This window comes from Lathyrus oleraceus, chromosome 2, assembly GCF_024323335.1.
Source record: "Lathyrus oleraceus cultivar Zhongwan6 chromosome 2, CAAS_Psat_ZW6_1.0, whole genome shotgun sequence".
In the NCBI taxonomy this organism is placed as follows: domain Eukaryota; kingdom Viridiplantae; phylum Streptophyta; class Magnoliopsida; order Fabales; family Fabaceae; genus Lathyrus; species Lathyrus oleraceus.
The window spans coordinates 19953357-19977322 of NC_066580.1; the positions used below are offsets into that span (position 1 = coordinate 19953357).

General features: G+C 38.5%; 1 non-coding gene across 1 annotated transcript; it reads right to left on the reverse strand.

Annotated features, from left to right (window-relative positions):
* Nucleotides 1-852: 852 nt before the first annotated feature.
* LOC127124977 (small nucleolar RNA R71) lies at nucleotides 853-959 on the reverse strand. The gene has a single exon (XR_007804447.1). It is a non-coding gene; the product is annotated as a small nucleolar RNA R71 (small nucleolar RNA).
* Between the last annotated feature and the right edge of the window lie 23007 nt (nucleotides 960-23966).

Sequence of the window (23966 nt, forward strand, 5' to 3'; positions counted from 1 at the left end):
CATTGCCCATAAGTAGTTCTATTAGCAAGTACTTGGATTATTAATTGATTACGTGGATTACATTCGACCCCGTCTTTATTAATTAATCTTTATTCAACACTTTACTTTTCATTGCACACTACAAAAACACCTATTTTGATTGCCTTTGATAAACACCATAACAACAGATAACAATAGCTTGACACTTGGTCTCTGTGGATACGATAATCTTTTATATTACTCTGACGCGTTCGTATACTTGCGAACACCGCATCAAGTTATTGACCGCATCAAGTTTTTGGCGCCGTTGCCGGGGACCAATTTCGTCAAATTTCATTTCCCTGTTGTTATATCGTTTAGACTTAGGCTATTTCCCACCGGTCAATGCAAAGAACTCGCAGCACCGGAAGTTTAAGCTTAGTAAACCCTCTGGCGGAACCTGAACGTTACGCTCGCGCACGTTTGTTCTTTCATAGAATTAAGAGAGCTATGGCCGAAGATCAAAACCAAAGACCTCTTAAAGATTTCGCTCAACCATCTAACGAAGAAACTAGTTCTAGTATAGTAAACCCAATAATCCCAGCCAATAATTTTGAACTTAAACCATCCCTGTTACAACTAGTGCAACAGAGACAATTCGCAGGTCTCGCTACTGAGAACCCAAACCAACATTTAAAAATATTTCTTCAATTAGCAGATACTTTTAAAACCAATGGAGCTTCTCCTGAGGCAATACGTTTAAGATTATTTCCTTTTTCCCTCAGAGATAAAGCTCTATCATGGTTAGATTCCATTCCACCCAATTCCATTACGACTTGGGATAACCTTAGAAGAGTTTTTCTTGCTAGATATTTTCCCCCGAGTAAGACCGCCGTTCTTCGAAACCATATAACTAGATTTACCCAAAACCATGGAGAATCGCTGTTCGAAGCTTGGGAGAGATATAAAGAGTTGTTACGAGCATGCCCACATCATGGTTTAGAAAATTGGTTAATCATTCAAACCTTCTATAATGGACTTCATTATAACACAAAGATGACCATCGACGCTGCCGCAGGCGGTGCTCTGATGAACAAACCTTACCCTGAAGCTAGTGCCCTCATCGAGGATATGGCTCAAAACCATCAATCATGGGGAGTCGAACGAGCGACAGTGGAGAAGAAGGAAGCCCAAGGAGGAGTGCATGAACTAAGCTCTATAGACATGATGCAGGCTAAAATGGACGCATTAGCCCTTAAGGTCGAGCATATGTGCATAAACCCGAATACTGTAGCCGCAGTTTCGTCGGATTGTGAGATATGTGGAACCCAAGGACACCAATCCGCAGAATGCAGTCTATTAAACGAAACCCAATCCGAGCAAGTGAACTACACCCAAGGGAACCCATATTCGAATACCTATAATCCTGGATGGAGGAATCACCCTAACTTCTCCTATAAAAACAATAACCCTATTCAAAATAATGCACCTCCGAGACCTAGTTATCAAGCCCCTAGATCAAATCAACATATGCAACCTGTACCGCCAAAGCCGAGCCTTGAGAAAATTATGGAAAATTTTATCACCGCTCAAACCCAACAAAACAAGGAGTTCATGAATCAAAACTTTCATGTTAACGAATTGATTACTCAGTTAGGAACCAAGGTTGACCAAATAGTTACTCATACCAAGATGCTTGAAACCCAAATCTCTCAGGTAGCTTTAAACCAAGCCCCTCAGACTACACCTGGAGGATAATTCCCTGGACAACCTCAACAAAATCCGAGAGGACAAGCCAATGCCATTACCCTACGAAGTGGGAACGCTTATGATGAGCCACCAAACCCTAGATTAAGTGAACCCGAAACTTCTAAGGAATGTACCAAGCCCCCAGACAAAGTAAAGGAACCAGAGGAATCTGAGAACCAGGAAGGTCGAGAGAAAGGAGAAGAACCTAAAGATAAAATTTACGTACCACCCCCGCCATATAAACCACCTATACCATATTCGCAAAGACTCAAACAAACCCAGATCAATAAACAGTATCAAAAATTTATTAAAGTTATAGAAAAACTTCATGTAGAAATCCCTTTCACAGAAGCCATCACCCAAATACCTTCTTATGCAAAGTTTCTGAAAGACATCCTTACCAACAAACGTAAACTTGACGATCTGAAGCCTTTGGAATGTAATGCTATTTCCGAGGACAAATTAGCAAAGAAAGATAAAGATCCTGGAAATTTCTCCATTCCTTGCCTTTTGGGTAATCATGTCATCGAAAAAGCTTTTCTAGACTTAGGAGCTAGTGTGAGCTTAATGCCTCTAGCAGTTTGTGAGAGGTTAAACTTAGGAGAATTACAGCCCACTAAGATGTCACTTCAGTTAGCCGATAGATCTGTCAAATATCCGATAGGCATTTTAGAAGATGTTCCTGTTAGGATAGGTCAACTATTTATCCCTATTGATTTTGTCGTCATGGACATCAAAGAGGACAATGATATACCAATTCTTCTAGGTAGACCGTTCTTATCGACTGCAGGAGCCATAATAGATGTCAAGAAAGGAAAGTAGAAATTTGAGGTAGGTGACGAGAAAATAGAATTTATACTTTCGAAATTTCTTATGGCACCTGTGATGGGAGACTCGTGTTATGCCTTAGATATCATTGATGAATGTGTTAGAGAATTAGAACAAAAAGAAATTATTAAGTTACCATCAACCCCCATAAAGGAAGATGATGACTTTAAAGAACCTTACATCGATGATAACCTTTACGAATGTTTATCCCTTACTCCAGATCCTATGCCATGCCCTAAGAAACCAACCTTAGAACTTAAGGAACTTCCTGAGAACCTGAGATATGAGTTCCTCGATGAAAAGATGAACCGTCCAGTTATAGTTAGTGCTACCTTGAGCCCAGAGGAGACGAACCAACTTTTAGACGTTTTAGGAAGATATCCCTCAGCCTTAGGATATAATATCTCTGACCTGAAAGGTATAAGCCCATCCGTATGCATGCATCGGATTTCGCTCGAAGAAGATTCAAAACCCTCTAGGGAACATCAGAGAAGAATAAACCCTATAATGAGTGATGTTGTTAAGAAGGAAGTTCTTAAGTTACTTGAGGCAGGTATAATCTACCAGATCTCAGATAGTAAGTGGGTGAGCCCTGTGCATGTAGTACCTAAAAAGGGAGGCATCACAGTCGTGCAAAACGATAAAGGCGAACATGTAGCAAAACGTTTAGAAGGAGGATAACGGATGTGTATAGATTATAGAAAATTAAATAAAGCAACTAGGAAGGACCATTTCCCTTTACCGTTTATAGACCAGATGTTGTAGCGTCTAGCCAGACACTCTTACTTCTGTTATCTAGATGGATACTCTGGATTCTTCCAAATACCTATTCACCCAGAAGATCAAGAAAAAACTACCTTTACATGCCCCTATGGAACTTTTGCCTACAGACGAATGCCTTTCGGCCTCTGTAACGCCCCAGCTACTTTCCAACACTGCATGATGTCAATATTCGCAGATTACCTAGATGGTATCATGGAAGTGTTTATGGACGATTTCTCGGTTTGCGGATTCGATTTCCACAATTGCCTTGCTAACCTTGAGAAAATCCTGGAGAGATGCGTGGAGGTGAACCTCGTGCTAAATTGGGAAAAATGTCATTTCATGGTAACCGAAGGAATAGTTCTAGGACATATAGTTTCCGAAAAAGGTATAGAGGTAGATAAAGCTAAAATAGAAGTTATAGAAAACCTAAAACCACCAAAAACCATCCGAGAAGTCCGAAGCTTTCTTGGACATGCTGGATTCTACCGGCGTTTTATTAAGGATTTCTCCAAAATAACTAAACCGTTAACCGGACTTTTAATGAAAGATGTTGAATTCATTTTTGACGAAAAATGTAATGACGCATTTAATCTTTTAAAGCAATCATTAATCTCAGCGCCCATTATGAAACCGCCCGATTGGTCGGAACCTTTTGAAATAATGTGCGATGCTAGTGATTATGCAGTTGGAGCCGTTCTAGGACAAAGGAAAGATAAAAAATTACATGCCATTTATTATGCCAGTAGAATCCTAGATGTTGCCCAGCTTAATTACGCAACAACTGAAAAAGAATTACTCGCTGTAGTTTTCGCTATAGACAAATTTAGATCTTATCTAGTAGGAGCAAAAATTATTGTTTACACCGATCATGCTGCCATTCGTTACCTATTAAGTAAAAAAGATGCCAAGCCCAGGTTACTTCGATGGATTCTATTACTACAAGAGTTTGATTTAGATATAAGAGATAAAAAAGGCACTGAAAATGTAGTGGCTGATCACCTTTCTAGGCTAGAACATCTAAAACCTGAACTAGTACCCATAAATGATGATTTCGCCTATGATAGACTGATAGCTAAAGTAGAAACCATTGAAGATAATAACCTAGATCCTTTTGAGCACCCCCAAAATTCCTTAGCAATAAGTAACGTACCCTGGTATGCAGATTTCGTTAATTACCTAGCTGCTGATATAGTACCCCCTGATCTTGACTACCACCGCAAGAAGAAATTCTTCCACGATGTGAGAAACTTCTATTGGGACGAACCACTCCTTTTCAAAAGGGGTAAAGATGGCATCTTTCACCGTTGCGTTCCAGAAGAAGAGGTAAACAGTATTATCGAGCATTGTCATTCTGCACCTTATGGTGGACATGCGAGCACCTCTAAGACATACGCCAAGATTCTTCAAGCTGGCCTATTCTGGCCTACCATGTGGCGTGATGTCTATGCTTACATTGTCAAATGTGATAGATGCCAACGCACTGGAAACATTTCAAGACGTGATGAAATGCCCTTAAGAAACATTCAGGAAGTAAAACTCTTCGACGTATGGGGTATAGATTTCATGGGACCTTTTCCACCATCCTTAGGAAACAGGTATATCTTAGTAGCCGTAGACTATGTGTCTAAGTGGATTGAAGCTATAGCTGCACCCACAAACGACACTAGGGTAGTAATCAAATTATTTAAAAACTATATATTCCCTAGATTTGGAACACCACGTTTAGTCATAAGCGATGGAGGATCACACTTTATATCAAGAATATTTGACAAACTTTTAAGAAAATATGGAGTTAGGCATAGAGTAGCAACACCATACCATCCACAAACTAGTGGCCAAGTAGAAGTATCTAATAGGGAGATAAAACAGATCCTAGAGAAAACTGTTTCTATTTCTAGGAGAGACTGGTCTGAGAAGCTTCAAGAAGCATTATGGGCCTATAGAACCGCTTTCAAAACCCCTATAGGAACTACTCCTTATCAACTAGTTTATGGAAAATCATGTCACTTACCATTCGAGTTAGAGCATAAGGCCTATTGGGCCATTAAAACTTTGAATTTAGACTACTTAGCTGCTGGAGAAAAGCGTACCCTAGACATTCATAAATTAGAAGAGCTTAGGCAATCTGCCTACGAGAATGCAAAAATATATAAAGAGAGGACAAAAGCCTATCACGACAAAAGAATAGTAAAGAAAAACTTCAATATAGGCGATTTTGTTCTCCTTTTCAACACTAGGTTACGACTCTTCCCTGGAAAGCTACGTTCAAGATGGAGTGGTCCTTTCGAAGTATCCAAGATTCTGAGATCCGGAGCCATAGAAATCAAGAACGATACCTGTATCCCATTCATTGTAAATGGACAAAGACTGAAGCTCTACGAAGGAGGAGACATTCCAACATACTACTCGAGCCACACCCTGATTGATCCACCGATTCATACTACTACAGGTGTATAAATTCTAATCGTCAAGCTAATGACGTTAAACAAGCGCTGCGTGGGAGGCAACCCATGGTTTTTCTTTTCATTTTACTTTTTTCGCATTTATTTACATTTATTTTTATTTTTATTTTATTTTATCATATTTTGCATAGAGACTAAAAGTTCGAATGGTTTGTATTTTCAGGATCACTTTCCTAACTTTTACAGGATGCAGGGTTTTGATGACATGCATGTTGCCTATAGAGACAATGCTCAGAGGGAGCGCTACATTGCTTTATACCAACGCCCTATGGCACCCACACGTTACCCTGATCAGTATTGTATGGAGGCACTGGGTATCGAGCCTAGTATCCAATTCCTTAGCCACTAGCTCCACTAGGACGAATTTGCTGATGACTTGAGTAACACATATAGGAACCTGACTTTGGAGTTCCTGAGTTCATTCGACTACAACCCATATTCTGGACCAGATGGGAATGCCTCTTTCAGACTTTTTGGAGTTGAGTACTCCTTCAGCCAGAAAGAGTTCGGCGACCTGTTGGGTTTCCAGACTACTCCTGATGCTATCCCGGAGACACCTTTGGGATATTTCCTGGGTAAGGAAGTGGAGAAGTTTTGGAGTGATATATCAGGTGGCAGAAGCCAGGATCCATCTACACAGTTATCTTATGTCATACATAACCCAGCCTTCAGGTATTTTCAGATGATATTAGCACATTCCTTCTTGGGAAGACAGGATGCAGAGACACTACTGAGTGAAGAGGAGATCTTCCTATTATTTTGCGCATCCCAGTCTCGCCCAGTAGAATGTGGGAACTTTTTATTGAATAATCTCAGCGGTATCTCTAGATCCACCGAAGGAGTCATCCATGTTGGTGGAATCATCACACAGATTGCTGTCGCTTTAGGTCTATCCCGCAAGTTGTTGCATCTTCGGACCTACTGTGGATACACGACCATGGACATCGATTTCTGTTTGACCAGAGGATTGATGAGGGGAGCCTCTTTCCATCCATGTCAGTTCCGACTGCTAGTCGACAACGAGGCCATCCATTACTTCACATTGCCAGACCCTATGATGACCAGTGTGCAAGATCCAGTGAATTGGAGTTATGCTCTAGAGGGCCAGGGAGAGACCGTTGAGGCACCGAGATTGCCACCAGTTGCTGAATACACACCTGCACCACCATCTCCTAGAATCACTGTTCTCTCTAATAATCATTCATTGTAGACACCCGACATACGCACCCAGATTGCTGAGTGCCGTAGAGAGATTGCAGAGCTTAGACAGGAAGTGGCGGACTTAAATTTATAGATAGGAGTGTCTGATCTCACCCATGCTACTGAAGCTGATTGTCTATATCAGGAGATCGCAGAGCTCAGGCAGGAGATAGCCGCGCTCCGCAAATCCACTCAGGCAGACGACAACCCTAATACCTGATCTCACCATTTAATTTTATTTCTCTTTTATCTATTTATCGTATTTGCATTACTCATTATTATCGCATTTGAATATTATAAAAACTACTACTATACATTAGTATTTCTATTTTATCTATATATGTTTTATATTTATTTTATTTGCATTTTAATTTTTCAGTTATTTATTCATTTATATTTAATTTCTATTTTTGTTTTTGTTTCAGTTTCATTTTTTATTTTCGTTTTTACTTTTATAAAATTATGCAAGTCAAAGAAACTAGGAGGATCACAAGACAAATGCTATCCAGACCCCTCAAAGCCAAAAGACAAGCGAAGCCCAAACCAAAGGACCAAAATCTGGCCCAGCCGGATTTTGCCTTGTGGCGCCCGCCATAGGACCTGTGGCGCCCGCCACAACATCTGTAAATGGTCGGGGCAGACCCTTTTTCTTCACCATTTTTGCAACTTACAACCTCCAAAACCCATTTTTTCACCTTGGAAAAATATCCTTGAACCCCCAAAAAGCTCATACTTTCCTAACCATCTTACCATACATATCATTGTTCCACTTTCAATTTTTGATTTCATCCACCGGATTTGGTAAAAATCCAACCTTTTCACCAACCACTTCATCTTCTTCATCCACATTTCAAGAGCATTCAAATGGAGTTCAACGGATTCATTCTTCGAGGAGGGAAACCAGGGGAGAGACAAAGAAAAATCATTGAACGGTTGCAAAATCGGGAAATTCTCCCGACAAGGTATGTTGACGAAAATTGTCTTTATACTTTAGGTATCTACCATAGCATTTTCCATTTATTGGACAACTTAGGTTTGCATAATTTCTTTATCAACAAAGAACCCACCTATGAGCGGCTGACAATCGAATTTTTAAGTTCCTTAATTTATATTGTCAGCCCTAACACTGCTAGCACAGTCGGTACGGTCAAATTTAGAATGTTTGCTGTTGAATACCAATTCAGTACCGACGAACTAGCCAGTCTGTTAGGGATCCCTCCTCTACCACATATTGAGTATTGAAAAAGGTAATGTTAACATGGATGAGTGTTGGAAATCTCGAAATCAATATAGACGAGTATTGAAAAAGGGTGATATTGACACGAGCGAGTGTTGGTAATCAACTGACGAGTATTAAAAATAGGGATATCAACACGGACGAGTGTTATGAATCAATACAAACATATATTGAAAAAGAGTAAGATCAACACGAGTGTTGGAGATCAATACGGACGAGCATTGAAAAAAGGTTGTGTCAACATGGACGAGTGTTGGAAATCAATACGGATGAATATTGAAGAAAGGTGATGTCAACACATATGAGTGCTGGAGATCAATACAGACGAGTATTGAAAAAAGGTGAGATCAACACAGACGGGTGTTGAAGATCAATACGGACGAGTATTAGAAAAAGGAATAACATGAACGAGTGTTGGAGATCAATACAGTTGACTATTGAAAAAGGGATCAACACGGAGGAGTGTTGGAAATCAATACAAACAAGTATTGAAAAAATGGATTAACACTGATGAATGTTGGAAATCAATACATACGAGTATTAAAAAAGGGATTAACACAGACGAGTGTTAGAAACCAATACATACGAGTATCAAAAAAGGGATTAACACGGACGAGTATTGGAAACCAATAGAAACGAGTATTGAAAAAGGGATATCAACACGGACGGGTGTTGGAAATCAATACAAAAGAGTATCAAAAAAGGGTCAACACAGACGAGTGTGGGAAATCAATACAAACAAGTATTGAAAAAATATGATATCAACATGAACAAGTGTTAGGAATCAATATGAATGAGTATTGAAAAAGGGGATTAACACGAACGAGTGTTAGAAATCAATACAGACGAGTATCGATATAAAAGGATATCAACACGGATGAGGGTTGAGAATTGATACGGATGAGTATTGAAAAAGGTGAGATCAACATAGATGAGTGTTGGAGATCAATATGGACGAGTATTGAAAAAGGTTATATTAACACAAACGAGTGTTTCAAATTAATATAGACGAGTATTAGAAAAAAGGGTCAACGTGGACGGGTACTAAAAAGAAAGTCGACACGGAAGATTGTTGGAAATCAATACGAACGAGTATTGAAAAGAGGTGAGATCGACACGTAAGAGTGTTGTAAATAAATACGGACGAGTATTGAAAATTGAGATTGATATGGGCGAGTGTTGGACATTAATATGGATGAGTATTGAAAAAAGGGATCAACACAGATGAGTGTTGGAAAGCAATACATACGAGTATTGAAAAAATGGATCAACACATACAAGTGTTGGAAATCAATACGAACGAGTATTGAAAAAAGGTTAGATCAACATGGATGAGTGTTGGAAATCAGTATAGATGAGTGTTGGAAAGTTGAGATCGATACAGACTTATGTTGGAAATAAATCCATACGAGTATTGAAAAAAAGGATCAATCAGACAAGTGTCAGAAATCAATATGGATGATTATTAAAAAAAGGTGAGATCAACACACACAAGTATTGTAAATTAATATAGACGAGTGTTGAAAAGTTGAGATCAACACGGACGGGTGTTGGAAATCAATACGAATGAGTATTGAAAAAAAGGATCAACACTGATGAGTATCAGAAAGGCAATACAAACGAGTATTGAAAAAAAGGAAATATCAACATGGACGAGTTTTGGAAAGGCAATACATACGAATATTGAAAAAGGGTGAGATCAACACATGCGAGTGTTGGAAATCAATACAGGAAAGCATTGAAAAAGCGAGATCAACATGGACGAGTGTTGGAAATCAATACAGACGAGTATTGAAAAAGGGATCAACACAGACGAGTGTTAGAAAATAATACGGGTGAGTATTGAAAAAAGGGATTAACACAGATGGGTGTTAGAAATCAATACAGACTAGTATTGAAAAAAGGGACCAACACGGACGAGTGTTGGAAATCAGTGTGGGCGAGTATTAAAAAAAGGTGTGAACAACATGGACGGGTGTTGGAAAACAATACAGACGAGTATTGAAGATATAATGATCAACACGGGAGAGTGTTGGAAAGCAATGTATATGAGTATTGAAGAGATAATGATCAACATGGATGAGTGTTGGAAATCAATACGAACGAGTATTGAAAAAGTGATTAACACGGATGAGTGATGGAAATCAATACATACGAGTATTGAAAAAAAGGATCAACACGAACGAGTGTTGGAAAGGAAATATAAACGAGTATTGAAAAAAGGGGATCAACACGGTTGAGTGTTGGAAAACAATTCAGACGAGTATTGAAGAGATAATATTCAACACGGACAAGTGTTTGAAAGCAATACATAAGAGTATTAAAGAGATAATGATTAACACAGACGAGTGTTGGAAAGAAATACTGACGAGTATTAAAATCTTTTAGGAAAAACATAGACGAGTATTAGAAAAATAATAGCCAACACAGACGAGTGTTAAAATGGTCAATACGAACGAGTGTTGGAAAGAAGTAGGGTCAACACAGACAAGTGTCAAGCTTATGATTTGTATGCATGCTTGAATTTGCATGGCGTAATTCTCTATCTTGATGGATATGTTATGAATTTGATGATGTAATGCTTTATGCAATGATGATTACTATGTGGAGAATGCCAATTATTGGGCTTTGTGGCATGCCAAGCAAGTTGGGATTTGAGATAGGCCAATCGATGTTGGGCTTTATGGAGAGGCCAAGTTATGTAGGGACTTATGGAGAGGCCAAGCGAAGTTGCGCTTTGAGCGATGCCAAGCAAGATGGGCTTTTGGAGAGGCCAGGCGAGGTTGGGCTTTATAGAGGTGCCAAGCGAGGTTGGGCTTTATGAAGGTGACAAGTGAGGTTGGGTTTTATGGAGGTGCCAAGCATGATTGGGCTTTGAAGATGCCAATAAAGATTGGGCTTTGGATTTTTTTATTTGGGTTATAAGGCTTCATGACATGCTAGATGAATTATATACATGATTGAAGCGACATGATTTATGCATGGTGATTATTTATGTAATGATTTTGAAGGTTCAACAAGTGCCCCTCTGTGGGTCATGTAAGACCCCAATTTTGACCCTAAGATCCTTCATGATGTCTCATCATATGCATTGGCTTTGGGATCACACATTGGCATCTCCTGAAGGTGAGAAAAACAAGAAAGGGGGGGTTTGAATTGTTTGGAAAAATAAGCGCTTTTCAAAATGAAAATCACACAAGGATTTTATACTGGTTCGCTTATAACACAAAGCTACTCCAGTCCACCCGGCCAAGGTGATTTCGCCTTCAACAAGGACTTAATCCACTAATCTTGAAAGATTACAAACAACGCCTAAGAGAAAAATCTCTTAGTCCTCTCAAGTTTACAGACTACACTAAGTCACTTGAGGAAATCAACAAACAATAAATGAAAGATTTATGTAATCTAGAGTGCTTCTAAGAAAGCAAATATTACAGTATTAAGAACAAGAGTTTTTTTTCACGTTATAAGCAAAAGCTTTGTGAAGATTTTAGAGAGTGTTTTTCTTGAGTGTTGATGTTTTAGTATAATTTTGGCTTGTTGGCTTGCTGATCGTTCAAGGTTGATTTGCAGCCTATTTATATATTCGTTGAAGTAGTAGTTGAAACTGGTGGATATTGAGATGAAGTTACGCCATCACATAAATAGCTTCTGCAGGATGACTTTTTCTTCTTGAAATGACTACTTACCACAAGTAGTATTTTCTTTATTGAGATTGGAGATTAACGTCTCTTTCTCAATTAGGAAATCCATTTGCAAATCTTTTCTTGACTTAAACGTTACTCCTTCATGATTAGCAATTCCATGATCAGAGTCTTCAAGTATTTGAGAATCTTGGAATCTTGCTTCTGATGTAAATCTCTTTTGAGTTCTGATGGATTTCTTCAGATAGCGCTGATAACTTCTGGAGTTAGACAACCGTTGTTCAGAGTCAGAACTTCTAGAGCTTACTTCTTGTTCAGATGCTTCTGATAATTTGATAATTTGTATCTGATCTGGTTTTGTATCTGATGACATCATCAGATTTCTTCCTTCTTTCTTTAGAATCCTGCACACTTAGAAACTTTTCGTTAGGGTGCCATTTTTGGTTTCATCCTTTGTTATCATCAAAATCAAGGAATCTGTTGTAGAACAATTTTTGTTCTTACAATCTCCCCCTTTTTGATGATGACAAAACAACCTTAATTAGCAGATGAAACATGAATAATATTAGATCAGATAGACAGAAGCTCCCCCTGAGATAATGCTAGGGAGTTCAGAAGTTCTTACCAGAGTTTCTTAAGTACAGAGGTTTCTGAAACTTTCTGCAATTTCTTAAGTCCAGGTTAGATAAATTTTATTTTTAAGAAAAAATATGTTGCAGAATGCTTAAGGTATTAGACAATGTTTTCATCAGAGCTATTAATGACTTCTCCCCCTTTTTGTCATAATCAAAAAGACATAGTAAAAAAAAAATAAAGAGAAAAACTTGAATTCATAGATAGAAGCACAACGGCAATAAGAAAACATCAGATCCAGAGAAGGCAAGAAACAGAAACAACAGGCAAGCAAAATAAATAAAATCCTAAGTGCCTAGGGGTTCGGAGGCGGAGGCATTCTCTGAAGCAGCATTGCAAGCATATTCTGGATGTTGTCGTTGACAGTATCTTGCTTGTCCATTTTGGCCCGGAGTTCATTCTGATCTTGCTTGAGTTCTTTCAGAGTCTGAAGAACCATAGGGATCACAGAAGAGGACTCCCCCAGAGTCAGAGCCTGCTGAGCTTCAGCTTCAGCAGCAGCTTGTGCTTCTGCATCCGCCAGAGCCTTAGCTTCAGCTTCCTTTTCCCTTAGGATTTCAGCTTCCTTAGCAAGTCTTTCTTCTTCTAGCCTTCTTGATTCTTCTTCAGCTTCCTTGGCCAATCTCTCTTCCTCTAGCCTTCTGGCTTCAGCTTCTCTGGCAAGTCTCTCCTGGAGTCTTGCCTCAGCATCTCTGATGTAGCCATTTCTGACTTGTTCAGAGATGCCCTTCAGTCTAAAGGCCTCAGATGTCATCCAGCCAATGACTCTGTTCCAGTGTGTCCTTACAGATTTAGGATCATCACTGATTTCAGAGTTAGTGACCAGAGAATCGACCTTTTGAACTGAAGCCTCTGCAATCATCAAGATGGCTTCCTTAAGGGTAGGTTTAGAAAGTTCAGGTTCAGGTTCTGGTTCAGAGGTATGAGGTGGAGAGTTTGGAGGGCTGAGATTTAAGGTTTGAGGTGCAGATTCTGACTCAGGTTGAGGTTCAGATTCTGCTTCTGGTTGAGGTTCAGATGTTTGGGGTGAAGCATAAAGAGGGTTTAAATCTAAAGGTTCAGATTCTGGTTCTGGTTCAGCGGAGATGTTTGGTGGGTTGATATCAGAAGTGGGATGGTCAGAAGGTTGGTTTTCAGAAGGTATGGTGGTTGTTTGTTGTGGTGGAGGTGAAGTTGCTTCAGATTGTGTTTGTGTTTGTTGTTGTGAAGCAAGTTTATGAGCGTAAATTGTGGCTATGGTTAGGGAATCAGGGTTAGAAAATTCAGGGTCAGAAGAGAGGGAAACATATGGGGGTGATTCTGGTGCTGAGGATGATGAAGAGGAAGTGCTTTGGTGAGTTAGTTTAGGTTCAGAGGGAGGTATGAATGTACGGGCTATATTTAGAACTGGTGTAAGTTGGGAGGTTCTGGTGATTGAGGGTGAAATATCAGAGGTGGTATAAATAGGTTGTGAAGAGAGAGGATTAGAAGAAGCCATCAGAGGATTAGAGGTAACAGGAGGAACAGACGTACCAGTAGAGATATTCAGAGGAGCTGAAGATTTGCTTCCAGAAGCGTCTCCAAGTCTGGCCTTCTTTGCCTGAGATGCTACCTTCTTTTCAGAAAGACCTCTCTTGTATCTGACGAAGTCTTCTTCAGAATCCAGACAGTCGTCGAGGCCGAAATCAGAGATGTCAACACCATCATCCAGCAGACGCTGAAGATAGATAGCAACAGCGTCTCTGGGTTCATTCTTGAAGAATCTGGCAAGGCCATGAGGCATCTTCCTCTGATCTTTCAAACAATCCCAGGATGTGTCCAGAGTGGGTCTGACTTGAATCTTCTTAATTATCCCCATACTCTTGAGATTTCTGGCATTCAGAGGCTTCCCAACATCTATTGCCAGATCATCCATCAATTTGGTCTTTTCCAGATGGTCTACCAGTCCATGCTCAATGAAGACATCAGATAGCAATCTTCCCATAGGAATGTAGGATCTGGGCTTCATGTTGTTTCTGGTTTCTCTGACCGAATCTCTCAGATATCTGAAAAGGAGAGCAGGGAGGGAGATCTTCACACCCTTCTGAATGCAGTACAGAATGCATTTCTGGTCTGCATTGATGTAGTCAGAAGAGTTAGAGGCTGGACGGTGGTGAATGGTTCCCAGAATAATCTTCAGCCACACTCTGAGGTTCTGGTGCAGCTCCTTGTTCTTTGAAGGATTTCCTTCAACGTTGGGTTTGAAGATTGTTGGGTTGATAACATCAGTAATGCGCTTTGACCTAGGAGGGATGTTGTAAATCCTTTTTCCTCCACTTCGCTCCATGTTCAACAAGGAGGCAATAGACCCTTCAGTAATAACAATCTTCACCCCCAGAACATATGAGACGATGAAGTTGTCATCTGCATCTGCAAATCTCCAGAACTCCTTGACGAGAAGTGGGTAAATGGGACCATAAAGCCTTTGGAAATAGTTTTCCCACCCTTGTTTGCGAAGTTCTTCAGTGAGATCAACGCCATTTCTTCTTAGGTTGTCGAAATCAACTAACGATTCACACAACACGTCCAAACCTTCAAAAGGGGTTGAAAGGTTGATATGGCGTTCACGGTCAAGAACATGGGGTTCTTTGTAAACAGGGGTTATGGTGACGCCTGTAACCGTTGGTGTTTGAGTGTTTGAGGTTTGAGCAGTAGAACTAGATTCCATTTGTTGAGAGAAGTTAAAGACTTCTTGTTGTTGAGCGTCCATGGTGAAGAAGAAGAAGATTGATGAAGATGAAGAGCTTTCAGAGAATGCTTGAGAGAAGGGTTTAGGGTTTTAGAGTGAGTGAGAGTGATAAGTGTGTGAAATGTGAGAAAAATGTTTATATACTCTAAGTTCAAACACATGCAAAACGACACACATTCCAGCGTTAGCACAAAAATCAAAATAGCACGTTTGGGGGGAAAAATGATTACAGCTAATAAATGAATGTCTAATCCCACAGTACGCACACTGCTCGAGGAGAACTCAAACGTTCTGACCTTTGAATTTCTTTTGACAGCTGTCTAGAAGTTCTAGGGTTAGACGCTTAGTGCTCCACGTGTTGATGTATCTGATCTTCAGGAATACCAAAGGATTGGTTTCTGAAGATTTCTAACTCAGATATCTTCTTAACTTGGTAGAAGTATCAGAGTCAGAGGCAGAAGTACATTTGTTTACATCAGAGTCACATTTTACATTTTCAGAGCCATACTTCATTCTGGGCAATTTTGAATGTTCAGATTTTTTAAGATAAAAAGAAATCTATCTTCAGCTAGAGGCTTAGTAAAGATATCTGCCCATTGATGTTCTGTATCAATGAACTTCAATGTTACTATCCCTTTCTGAACATAGTCTCTGATAAAATGATGTTTTATTTCTATGTGTTTGGCTCTGGAATGTAGAATAGGATTCTTACTTAAACAAATAGCAGCAGTATTATCACAAAAGATAGGAATGTTACTCTCAAAGATTTGTAGATCTTCTAGCTGATGCTTCATCCAGAGCATCTGAGTTGTGCACAGTGATGCTGAGATGTATTCTGCTTCTGCAGTTGATAGAGCAATAGTTGACTGTCTTTTGCTAGCCCAGGAGATTAGATTGTTTCCCAGAAGCTGGCAATTCCCAGATGTGCTTTTTCGTTCTATTCTATCTCCTGCATAATCTGCATCACAATAACCCGAGAGTCTATACTCTGATATTTTCTCATACATCAGGCCCAGGTTAGGAGTTCCTTTCAGATACTTAAGAATTCTCTTAACTGCTGTTAAATGAGATTCTCTAGGATCTGATTGGAATCTGGCACAAAGACAGACACTAAAGAGAATATCAGGACGAGTAGCAGTCAGATAGAGAAGAGAGCCTATCATACCTCGATAGAGCTTCTGACAAACCTTGTTGCTTACCTCTTCCTTTTCCAGAATGCAAGTTGGGTGCATGGGAGTTTTTGCAGAGTTGCATTCAGTCATGTCAAACTTCTTCAGAACGTCTTTAATGTACTTGCTTTGATGAACGTACGTGACTTCTGGAGTTTGATTAATTTGAATTCCCAGAAAGAACTTTAATTCTTGCATTAAACTCATTTCAAATTCTGCCTGCATTAACTTAGAAAATTCTTGGCAAACAGAGATATTAGCAGAACCAAAAATAATATCATCAACATAAATCTGGCATATCATGAGATCATTATTAAGGTTTTTACAGAAGAGTGTAGAATCAACTTTCCCTCTGATAAAATTTTGTTCCAGAAGAAAACTACTTAAACGTTCATACCAAGCTCTGGGAGCTTGTTTAAGTCCATATAAGGATTTCTTAAGTTTAAAAACATGTTCTGGAAAGTTTGAAATTTCAAAACCTGGAGGTTGATTGACATACACTTCTTCTGAAATATAACCATTAAGAAATACACTCTTGACATCCATTTGATATAATTTAATAGAATGATTAATAGCAAAAGATACAAGAAGACGAATAGATTCTAACCTCGCGACTGGAGCAAAGGTTTCATTATAGTCAATACCTTCTTGTTGACTGTAACCTTGAGCTACCAATCGAGCTTTGTTTCTGACAACTTCTCCTTTCTCGTTCAGCTTGTTTCTGAAAACCCATCTGGTTCCAATGACATGAGTGCCTCTGGGTTTAGGAACGAGATCCCAGACATCATTCTTTGAGAATTGATCCAATTCTTCTTGCATAGCTGCCACCCAGTCGTTATCCTGAAGTGCTTCATCACAAGACGTAGGCTCAATCAGAGACACTAGTCCCAGAGTGGTATCTTCAGAAGTTCTGAAGGTAGATCTGGTTCTGACAGGTTCGTCCTTGTTTCCCAGAATCAAATCTTCAGATACATTGATACGACTTTTGACTTTCTTTGGGATTTCTGGAGATTTAATTTCTTCAGAGTTTTGAGTGACAGTTGCTTCTGGAGTTTTATCAGATTCTACAAGAGTGATTTCCAAATCTGCAAACTTTTCAACTAGCTTTGACTTTTCAGGGTCAAGCTTATCATCAAATCTGACATGAATTGATTCTTCCACAATTTTGGTTTCTGTGTTGTATACTCTGTAGCCTTTAGAGCGTTCTGAGTATCCTAACATAATACCTTTCTGTGCTTTGGAATCAAACTTGTTCAGATGTTCTTTAGTATTTAATATAAAACAAGAACATCCAAAAGGATGAAAATAAGAAATGTTTGGTTTTCTTCCTTTACACAGTTCATAGGGAGTCTTTTCTAGAATAGGTCTTATAGAGATTCTATTCTGAATGTAACACGCTGTATTTACAGCTTCTGCCCAAAAGTGCTTTGCTACATTAGTTTCATTGATCATGGTTCTGGCCATCTCTTGGAGTGTCCTATTCTTCCTCTCTACAACTCCATTTTGTTGTGGAGTTCTAGGGCAGGAGAAATCATGGGATATTCCATTAGAATCAAATAATTCTTCAAAATCTTTATTATCAAATTCTCCACCATGATCACTTCTGACTCTAATAATTTTAGAGTCAAATTCTTTTTGCACTTTGGAACAGAAACTTGTGAATACAGAGTGAGACTCACTCTTGTGCTTTAGGAATTTTACCCATGTCCAGCGACTGTAATCATCAACAATGACTAGTCCATACTTCTTTCCATTAACTGATGCTGTTTTCACAGGACCAAATAAGTCAATGTGAAGAAGTTCCAGAGGCTTAGAGGTAGAAACAACATTTTTCTTTTTAAAAGATGTTTTTGAAAATTTTCCTTTCTGACAAGCTTCACACAGAGCATCTGAAGAAAACTTCAGTTTAGGTAGGCCTCTGACTAACTCGAGTTTAGTTAGCTGAGAAAGTTTCCTCATGCTAATGTGGCCCAAGCGTCTATGCCATACCCATTGCTCTTCGTGAACTGACATTAGACATTTAACATTTTGATCTTTTAAATCAGAAAGATTTATTTTGTAAATGTTGTTTTTCCTCTTGCCTGTGAAAAGGACAGAGCCATCGTTCTGATTAATGGCTTTACATGTTTTTTGATTGAAGATTACATCATAACCGTTATCACTTAATTGACTTATGGATAACAAGTTATGCATTAATCCTTCTACATAAAGAACATCAGATATAGAGGGAAGAGTACCATTACCAATAGTTCTGGAGCCTCTGATCCTTCCTTTCTGATCTCCTCCGAAGCCTACAAATCCAGCGTCTTTAAGTTCCAGACTTTGGAACATAGACTTTCTTCCCGTCATGTGTCGCGAGCATCCAGAGTCCAGATACCATGACTGGTGTCTGAACTTTGCTGCATAGGATATCTCTTCAGATTCTTCGTCTGAGCTGTTGGATGTGGTAGCCATAAGTGCTACGTTGGCCTGTTCATCAGAGTCAGATTCTGATGATCCAGATTCACTGTCATCCCAAGTAGCCATCAGTCCTTTCTTTGTTCTGAAGGTGTTTTTCTTGAAGCTTTCTTTTCTAGGGTTGTCTTTCTTTAGCTTAGGGCATTCATTCCTGTAATGACCTGTTTCTTTACATTCATAACAAGTAATATCTTTGTTAGCTTTACCTTTTGAAGTTGACTCTGATCGATCCCCTCTGGGTCTTGGTCTTCTGAAGTTGTTGTTCCTCTTTTTCCAGAGTTGCTTAACTCTTCTGGTTAGTAGGGACAACTCTTCTTCATCATCAGAGTCTTCAGGTTCAGAGTCGTCAGTATCTTCAGTTTCTGCCTGGAGAGCTTTGGTTTTGTCAGGTTTCCGTCTTTCAGATCTGGACTTTAGCGCTACGGACTTGTTCCTTTTCTGAGGTTCATCCTCCTCTAGTTCTATCTCATGACTTCTGAGAGAACTAACAAGTTCTTCAAGGCTGATATTGTTCAGATCCTTTGACAGCTTCAGAGCAGTAACCATAGGTCTCCATTTCTTTGGCAGACTTCTGACTATCTTCTTAACATGATCTGCAGTTGTGTATCCTTTGTCTAGCACTTTAAGACCTGCAATAAGAGTTTGAAATCTGGAAAACATAGCCTCTATAGCTTCGTCATCTTCCATTTTGAAGGCTTCATATTTCTGGATAAGCGCCAGAGCCTTCGTCTCCTTGACTTGGGAGTTTCCTTCATGGGTCATCTTCAGAGAGTCAAGTATATCTTTGGCTGTCTCTCTGTTGGTGATCTTTTCATATTCGTTGTATGATATATCATTTAGAAGTATTGTTCTGGCCTTGTGATGATTTTTGAAGATACGTTTCTGATCTTCTGACATCTTGTTTCTGGGAACTTCAGCTCCATTTTCCAAGACTGGAGGTGTATATCCATCTGTGACAATGTCCCAGAGGTCAGCATCATAACCCAGAAAGAAACTTTCGATTCTATCTTTCCAGTAATCAAATTTCTCTCCATCAAAAACAGGAGGCTTAGCATTGTAAGAATCTCTTTCATTTGAGTGGGCCATTGTTTTTCTCGTACTGGATCTCTCTACACGGTTAAGTGTTTGATTAGAAAATCAATAACAGAGCCGGAGCTCTGATACCAATTGAAGGTGAGAAAAACAAGAAAGGGGGGGTTTGAATTGTTTGGAAAAATAAGCGCTTTTCAAAATGAAAATCACACAAGGATTTTATACTGGTTCGCTTATAACACAAAGCTACTCCAGTCCACCCGGCCAAGGTGATTTCGCCTTCAACAAGGACTTAATCCACTAATCTTGAAAGATTACAAACAACGCCTAAGAGAAAAATCTCTTAGTCCTCTCAAGTTTACAGACTACACTAAGTCACTTGAGGAAATCAACAAACAATAAATGAAAGATTTATGTAATCTAGAGTGCTTCTAAGAAAGCAAATATTACAGTATTAAGAACAAGAGTTTTTTTTCACGTTATAAGCAAAAGCTTTGTGAAGATTTTAGAGAGTGTTTTTCTTGAGTGTTGATGTTTCAGTATAATTTTGGCTTGTTGGCTTGCTGATCGTTCAAGGTTGATTTGCAGCCTATTTATATATTCGTTGAAGTAGTAGTTGAAACTGGTGGATATTGAGAGGAAGTTACGCCATCACATAAATAGCTTCTGCAGGATGACTTTTTCTTCTTGAAATGACTACTTACCACAAGTAGTATTTTCTTTATTGTGATTGGAGATTAACGTCTCTTTCTCAATTAGGAAATCCATTTGCAAATCTTTTCTTGACTTAAACGTTACTCCTTCATGATTAGCAATTCCATGATCAGAGTCTTCAAGTATTTGAGAATCTTGGAATCTTGCTTCTGATGTAAATCTCTTTTGAGTTCTGATGGATTTCTTCAGATAGCGCTGATAACTTCTGGAGTTAGACAACCGTTGTTCAGAGTCAGAACTTCTAGAGCTTACTTCTTGTTCAGATGCTTCTGATAATTTGATAATTTGTATCTGATCTGGTTTTGTATCTGATGACATCATCAGATTTCTTCCTTCTTTCTTTAGAATCCTGCACACTTAGAAACTTTTCGTTAGGGTGCCATTTTTGGTTTCATCCTTTGTTATCATCAAAATCAAGGAATCTGTTGTAGAACAATTTTTGTTCTTACATCTCTCTCACCCCTCATTCATTGGATTTGCATTGGGAGAGATTACCAAGCACAATTTGATTGTATCATACTTTGTTTTTTTTATTTACTAACCAAAATACCAAAAATATTTCAATGCATAGTTTGTTGCTTTTGTAGGTAGTGTGTATGCTCACCTATGCTCCATCAAGTTCATATCTAGGGTTCAAGATCCTCAAGGCAAGGAGATCAATCAAGAAATGGTTCACATTGGTTCTAGACATCATATATGGATCCCTATGGTCTTCACATATCATTTTGATCAAGAATTCATCAAGAGTTTGAAGTTTGTTTGTCTTGGAAACCCTAATTCATTTGGGTATCTTGTGTGACTTCCTCAATAAGTTTCTTAATCAATTGATCAAATATTTTAAAGGATACTTAATATTACATCATCTTATGTCTATATGATTCTTCATGAGTCCCAAAAGTCAAGAGAATGTCAAGCTAGCAAGATGGTTCATGGTGGTTGACCAGAGAAAGTCAACTAGTCAAAACTGGGGTTCCCTAGACCCTATCTCCTACAATTTTTGTCATATGAAAATTATTACAAGAGAAACATTACTCCTTATGACATTCAGAACAACTTTCATGTTGAAGTCAAGAGCTAGTTTTGCTTGGAAGGTCATTTTTGTATAATGAAAGATTATAGGTCATTTTGTCTGAACCCTAGTTAAGAGGTCAACTTCCCAAGACCATAACTTGCTCATTTTTTATGAGATGAAAGTCATTTAAATTCCATGATCCAATTCAAGATGTCTAATTCAACTTGTATGTTTTGAGGAGGTTCAAATTCAACTTTCTAATGCATGTGCCAAGAGGAAACATTATAGGTCACTTTGGGCCATTACCATTGAACAAGTGATTTTCCTCAACTTCTAAAATGCATAAGTACTTCATGCCAAATCCAAATGAGGTCAAATTGGTGACCAAATTAAATATGTTTGAAAGAGATATAACTTTGATTAAGGAACTTTTTCCATTTGAAGTCCATAGCAAAAGTTATTCAAGGAGGAAGGAGTGAACATTTGACTTGGTACTTAGAAAATTTTCATATATGTTTGATTTCCCAAACTTCCACCTCCAAATTCATCATAATCCAAGCTTCAAATGGAAAAGTGTTCAACATGAAAGTTTTTCCCCTTGATCTCACCTTTTTAAAGAGTCCAAAATTATCTCATTTTCATCAATATTGAAGTACTTGCGGATAGGTGCAATGCATGGTACCATTTGGAAGGATTCCATGATCAAACTCATTTCAAAATTGCATGGCTTAATGCATTGCTTTCAGCATGACCTATGCACGATTTTCGACATTTTCAAATGATTCTTTGGGCTTTGTATACACCCATGCTAGCTCATGAAGGAATTTGCTAAATTTGGATTTGAAATGAAACTGTGTGGAAAGCATGTGATAGCTCTATAAATACAAGTGCAATGAGCTCAGAACTTCATCAACACCTTGCCGAAGCTTTTCCAGAACAATCCAAACCCTCCATTTCATAGAATTCTTAAAGATTTGATTTGAAATCGAGTTGAATTTCATCTTCTGTTTTGGAAATTCAAACTCCAAGAATTCATTGCCCTTTCCATTTTAATTGATCACTGCAAGCAAAAGGAAGAAAAAGCAAGCAAATTCAGATCAAGATCAAGTGAATTTGAAGCAACTCAAAGGTGATTTTTCAAAAACTTCATCTCTTTGATTCTCTCTCAATTCTTCACCATTCTTTATGATTTTTGGTTGGCTGAAGTCCTACCAATATAGGCAACAAGATTGAGTTGCTTTGAGGTCAAATCGAAGCAAATTGGAATTGGAGAAAATTGAGGCCAGATTCGAGCTCCTGGGCATTTTTTCTTTAAATCCATGTCCTTGTTTTTCATTTTGGTGGTGGTTGGTGGTGGATCAGCCCGGTGAGGTTCACCGGAGAAGACAACCGGAGCCCTAGCTCCGGTGGTGTGGCGGCATGCTCCTATCCATCAGATCTTCTCCCCATCTTCTAATCCTGACCTTCACTTCTTATTACCAAGCGTGTACGCACATTGACTAGGAAACATGATGGAGCGCGCGTTTTGTCCATCAGATCTGCCACCTTAATTAATGAGGGAGATCTGATGGCTCATGTTTTTTTGTATTTTCTGATTTTTTTTCATTTAATTGCTTTATTTTGTTTAATTCATAATAATTTCATTTTTAAAACAAAAAATATGGGACTTTCACCAAAAATATTTAAATATTTTCCTCTTTCATTTTCTGAGTTAAAATTATTTTTTGGATTAATTTTGATATTTTACATGAATTAATTATTTTTGTGCATATTTTTAATTGTTTAAAAATACTTCTGACTTTTCAAAAATCATAAATTTTTTTGTCTAAGGTCCTTTGACCTTGTTTGACTTAAGATAAATCTCTTAGCCATTTATTTGGTGTTTTGAAGAGATTTTAGGTTTTTGACCTAATTAAATTGAATTTTAATGCATTTTTAATTGATTAATTGTGTAAAAAATTATGTTGAGCCATTTTTATGGTCTTGTGATGTTTGACTATTTGTTTGGGCCTTGGTCAAGGTTAATTTGACTTTTGTTGGGTTAAAATCATTGGATTTAGGGGATTGACGAAAAGTATATTTCATCTCCCAAAATGAATGAATGATATTAATTTGATAAAATTCCTCCCATGACCAATTTGTGTTTCTCTCATCTCCCCTTCCTCTTCATCTTCATTCCCATTCTTTCCCATCCCTTTTATTGACAAATGAAATCTCAAGATCCTAAGGCTAATTGGTTCATCAATAACCTTGTGTTAGATGAACCAATACAAGTATGGATGAGATATGTCCATCCATTTTGAGTTTTTCTTTTAGTGTGTGGTATGTTTTAGGAGTTTGGTTCATTATACCAAATCTCTAACATGCATTAGCACCTAAATTTTTATTGTTCGGCCTTA